Consider the following 6000-nt stretch of genomic DNA (forward strand, 5'->3'; position numbering starts at 1 on the left):
TTTGATCTTGTAGATTCCCTGAAAGAAGAATCTTAGGGAGCCTCTAGGGTTCTTCAGGCCACACATATATCCTAGAACCACTGCTCTAAGATACATACTGAGTGGAATTTTGTGGTTGTATGTGAAGGACTGAATGATATACCATCCCGAAATATGCTGGGTTGATATATTGACTACGTTGAATTGAAAACATGGCAGAAATGATAGTTTCAGAAAGGTCTAGCGGACCTATCTCTTCCTGCAGGCAGCAAGCCATAAAGACTCCTCTGAGAGGAGTACCTTCCCAGTACCAGGGCTAGAAAATAACCCTCATCACCAGAGACTGGGAACTGGGGGCTACAATGAGCCTTCATATACTTACTGTCCCTAGTCAGATTTTCTTTGTCCTGTCATTTCTTCTCAAATTTATCATGATTTGTCTAAAAAGTATAGAAGCATCTTTTTTTTTTTTTTTTTTTTTTTTTTTTTTTGCCACTTCTTTGGACTTTACTCTTTTGTGAAGTCCCCATGTACATGCAAAACTAATAAAATGTATATGCTTTTGTTTTGTTAATCTGCCCGGTGTCAATTTGGTTTATAGATTCAGCTGAAGGGCCCACGTAAGAGCTTAAAGATGGTTAGAGGTGATCTCTAACTCCCCTAATTATAGTGAGTACATCACACACTTCCAAACTTTTCCAAAGTGCTTGTGTCAACTTAAACTCCCATCAGTAGTTTGTTAGAGTTCCCATTCCTCTACATTTTCACAGACACTTGGTATTATCAGTCTTCTTAATTTTTCCCTTAACCTTATGGGTTTTAAATGGTATGTTACTGTAGCTTTAATACATCTTTACATAAATATTCGCAAAGTTGAACATGTTTTCATACATTTGTTACCAATTTAGGTTTTTGTTTCTATGAAAGATCTGGTCATTTTCTCATTTTTACATTTTGTTTTTTGTCTTTTTAAAAAGCTTTATTTAGGTATAATTGATAAAAATATTTCTATATATTTAAGGTATACAGCTTAATGTTTTGGTTAAGTATACATTATGAAATGATCATCACAATCAAGCTGATTAACATACCTGTCACTTCAGAGTTACCCCCTTTTTTTGATGAAGACACAAGATTACCTTCTTAACAAATTTCAAGTACACAATATAGTATTGTTAACTATAGTTAGCATGCTTTACATTAGATCGCCAGAACTTATTCATGCTGCATGAGTGAAACTTTATATCCTTTGTGTTGTCTTTTTTCATACTGATTTTATAGATGTTCTTTATATATTCTGTACTGTCTTTGTCAGCTTTATGAGTTATAAATTATTTCTTCTACTCTGAGCCTTATCATTTTATTATTTTAATATTGACTTAATATTTTAAGTAATTGAATGTAAAATAAAATTTTACAGTTGTAGATTTTTGGGTCTTATTTAAGAAAATATTTTTTACCTTGAAGTTATCAAGGAATTTTAAAATATTTTCTTCTAAAGTCTGTAAAATTTGATGTTTTTATATTTAGTTTAAAAATCTACCTGGAATTTACTTTTGTGTATGGTTTAAGGTAGGGACCTTGTGTGAGTGTGTGTGTGCGCGTCTGTGCATGCGTGCCTGCATTATTTATTGAATAGTGTTCTTTGATTCCTTCCTATATGGCAAAATATCATTACAGAATGGCATACAGCCCTCTATTGTTGTATATATAAACATTTCTATTCTAATTTGTTTTATGTAAATTGATGCCTCTATTTATATGTTACATATTTCTTTATATCTAAAAAGATTAGTATTTATGTGTGTGTATATATTTATTTATAGTTAGGTCGTTTCCTAGATCCTGTATCTATGATTCACTCTAGACGGCAGCCTGGGCGCTATTGTATCTTTACAAAAAATTATTATTTTTATGGATACATAGTAGGTATAAATATTTATGAAGTACATGAGATATTTTGATAGTGGTATGTAATGTGTAATCATCACATAAGGGTTAATGGGATATCCATTACCTCAAGCATTTGACCTTTTCTGTGTTGTGAACAATCTAGTTGTATTCTTTTAGCATCTTAAAATGTACAATAAGTTACTTTCAACTTTAGTCACCCTATTGTGCAATCAAATACTAGGTTTATTGATGGATTGATTGATTTTTAATTTTTTCAGAGAAAGGGTCTTGCTCTGTCACTCAGGCTAGAGGGCAGTGGCAGGAATATGGCTTACTGCACCCTCTAGGTCCTGGGCTCGAAAAATCCTCCTGCCACAGCCTCCTGAGTAGCTGGGACTACAGGCACATGTCACCACTCCTGGCTAATTTTTAAAGTTTGTTTTGTAGATATGTGACTTGCTATGTTGCCTAGGCATAGGTATCAAACTCCTGACCTCAATTGATCCTCCCTCCTTGGCTTTCCAAAGCACTGGAATCACAAGTGTGAGCCACCATGCTCAGCCTTTAAATAGTAGATCTTATTTATTCTCTCTAACTGTATTTTTGTCCCATTAACAATCCACTCTTTCCTTCCACACCATCCCCCACTACCCTCCCCAGCCTCTGGTAACCATCATTCTACTCTCTATCTCCATGAGTTAAATTGTTTTCATTTTTAGTTCCCACAAATGAATGAGGACACGTGAACGTTGTCTTCAGCACCTGACTTCTTTCACTTAACACATTGTCCTCCATTTCCATCCATGTTGTTGCAGATGACAGGATCTCATTCTGCTATTATGGCTGAGTAATACTCCACTGTGTATATGTACCACATTTTCTCCACTGTGTTGATAGAAACTTAAGTTACTTCCTCTATTGTTTCTTGAGGAAAGGTATAATTCAAAATATTTTGGAGGTTGAATCAATACTGAGGCCTGGGAGTCAAATTACACAATTGAATGAAATACAATTAATTAAATATTTCTGACAAAGGTTGATACTATAAAGTGTGCCATAGGCATGTATTAACTTATTTCCATGAATAAGTAAAATTATCTGAAGAAGAGAAACCCTGGGGGTGAGATTTAGGGCATTATATTTAGATAATAATATTAAATTTTTTATTTGCATTAATACTTGATGAAGCCCTCAGTAAGAGGCATTCAGCATAATCCCTCCAGTACCATTGAGCATTCTGAGACATTCTGTTACCTAGAATGTGACAGTCAAGTGAGAAAGTTGGAACAGCTTGTTTTTTTCCTAAGATAATAAAGGTGTGAAGAAGAATGCTCAGGAACATTTGGTTCAATCTCAGTCAGGAACACTGAGACTGTTCCGCTGATTACTTTGTTTTATTTGTTCCCTCAGGAGTCCGCCTTTAAAAAATATTTCAGAGAAGAAGTGTTTTTTCCTTCACTTCGGGAATTCTACATGAGGGAATGTGTGGGAACAGAACTGGATCACAGAGGCTCCAACAAGCTGCATCCCCCTCTGCACACCCCACTAGGTCCTAAGACTCCTGAGGCACACATCAGACTCCCAAAGTCAGGAAGTGGGGATGTGAGGTAGTTTGAAAATTCTCCCTTGGTAATTCTAATATGCCTTCTTTCACCTTGCACTATCACTCCCTACTCCCTCCTGAAAAATCACTCTTCCCATGCCAGTAGTTAACAACATAACTCTTCTATGCTGAAAAAGGAATGCAGTTAAAATCTTTAGGAATTTATGTTGGGAAAAGGTGCTGGGCTGAAAAATGTAGCCTTACATATATCTGGATATATATATCATAGATTTTTATTAGACCTAAGAGCTGTTTTAAATAGGGTTTATATTTCTTTAGGAATACATCGAGATGATGGGCAAGTGCATGTGTTTTTGGTTGTCCTGGGAGACCTAAGTGTGTGCTTCCACTGCAACCACTTCAGCTTCACTGAAGTAGTGCAGAGCTGAATGACTTGGATTCTGAACATACCGGCTCATTCAGCTAAGTGAGACATATTAGCAATTAACATACACATTTGCACTTATAGACTTAGTCTAGTAGATTTTGATGCCACCTGGAGTTATGCTTACATTTTTTTTTCATTCTATTTATTGTAATTGATAAGATTCTGCCTTATACACAGTCCTTTTTGACACTGAGTGCCATTGCTTTTAATATGCAAATCTGATACTTTCACCTTATCACATATACTTCTTAATGCAAAGAAACTGATTTCTGATACTTTTTGTATATTGTTCTCAAATGAACAAATGACATTTAGACCTTTAGGTGCTGTCCTTTCCTTTCCTATTTGTGAAAGAAGTCACTTTACCAATTCCTTAAAGCTACTGCTACAAGTTAATGTAAAGAACCTCTATTAGCACACTCTTCTTAAACTCCTTGATCATTAGTTGCACTGAATAATACGTCTTGCCATAATCAGTCTTTCTCAGTTATTAAGGATATCTAAAATACAGGATAAACTTTTACCACAAACTTGGATTAAGAAGGTGAATTAGCCCAAGTATCTCAGGGTGTGTTTATCAAATATTAAGCATGTAGGCAATCAGAACTCTTAAATAATCTGTGACTGTCAAATTAATGTAAATAAACAACAATCTTTATTCTCCCACAGGACCACATTCAAAACTGTGGAATGGTGCATCATATTTCAAGTCTCATAGCTTCCCTTTTTTGTCTTCTCTTCCATCCTCATTAAGGTCCTTACTAGAAGCATCTCGGTCATTTGTTCCTCTCCCGAGGCTTGTTTTCATGCGCTGTTGACACTAAAACTTGAGGCCAGGCAAAGAACTTCCTCTGAACCATCCCAGCAGAACTGCCATTGTTCTGTGACCCTACTGGAGGCCACACAGAGACCATTAACTGCCTCTCACCTTCCTTGTTCTGTACCTTTAAACACATGACAACCCAATCCCCCTCCCCCTACAATCTCCTTTTCCATTTTTCCTTAAATTTCTGAGATGGTCTTTGAGAATTTCTCTGTAGTATATTTTTCACTTCAGTCCATTATACACTGAGGTAGTTTTCCTTATGGTGTTTTAAATTGAACATGGTAAACATAATGTCTAAGGATAATGAAGAAAAAGGGAGAAAGTTTTGCTTAATCTATAGACTGATGACTATGAAGATTTCATTTTATAACATACAGCAAAATAAGGAAAATTCTTAAAGAAAAGTATTTTAGAAAATAAAATAGAAAGTCTAAATTAATTTCATGGTGTAACAAAAAGTTTAGACTTTGATAAAAGTCATCCCAACACCACATCCTTTAGAATATGGGACACAAAATCTATTGGAGAAAGGTCAGTTCGAATTTACACAGAGCTTAAGACCCCAACTACTTTTTATTTTGATGTTCAACATTGTTAGAATATCTCTCATCACCGAAATGAGAGATGAGGAATTCAGGAGTTTGAACTGGTGACAGCCTCTGCTGGGGCAGGGTTGGCTCTAGGCATTGTATAAGTCTGACTCAGCCACTATAGCATTGTGTACATACCTTGGGATTAATGACCAAGACTTTAAATATAAAATAAAAAGCTGTAACACTGGGAGGCCACAGCTACAGTAACTTGGGACAAACATAGCTGAGACTAACCCTGGGACCTGAGACTTTGCTTTTCCCTGTACACTCTGAGAAGCTACCATCTGATCAGAAGAGATATCACTATTGCAGTGAATAAGGTCAGCATATAATCTTCCTGTTTTCACAGCAGCACCATACGGCAGTGACAGCGCCTTCTGCAAGAAGAGAAACTCTAAACCGATTACAACAGTATCATTTCTGTGTTGAACCATAAGTCACTGGAAACCCACTGCAACCATGCTTCCATAATAGTAGCTGGAATCTCCAATTCTAGAAAGAAAAGGTAATAATTCCTCTTATAATAAAACCTCAAAAATTAATTTCTTCTTATTAGAAAAACTATCATTTATGCTAATAGCACAAGGATAAATTTCCTAAATGAAAAGTCAAATGGAAGGATAATTGTTATCTACAAATATGATTTTTTGTGCCTGTTCTCATGACTATATATATATATATATATATATAAATTTTCTTTCGAGATAGAGTCTTTGTT

The 6000-nt window shown here is 35.4% G+C and overlaps 1 long non-coding RNA gene across 2 annotated transcripts in view; it reads left to right on the top strand.

Moving 5' to 3' along the window:
* The window catches only part of LOC119619622 (uncharacterized), a 29666-nt gene extending 23896 nt beyond the window's left edge, over positions 1-5770 (top strand). Inside the window, exon 4 of one of the 2 annotated variants that reach the window (XR_005236119.2) lies at positions 5632-5770. This is a non-coding gene — a long non-coding RNA (uncharacterized lncRNA). Of the gene's footprint in view, positions 1-3282; positions 3399-5631 lie in introns of those variants that run through there. The other variant, XR_012091136.1, reaches the window with a different exon arrangement.
* The last annotated feature ends 230 nt before the right edge of the window (positions 5771-6000 follow it).

This window comes from Chlorocebus sabaeus, chromosome 25, assembly GCF_047675955.1.
Source record: "Chlorocebus sabaeus isolate Y175 chromosome 25, mChlSab1.0.hap1, whole genome shotgun sequence".
Taxonomy (NCBI): Eukaryota; Metazoa; Chordata; class Mammalia; order Primates; family Cercopithecidae; genus Chlorocebus; species Chlorocebus sabaeus.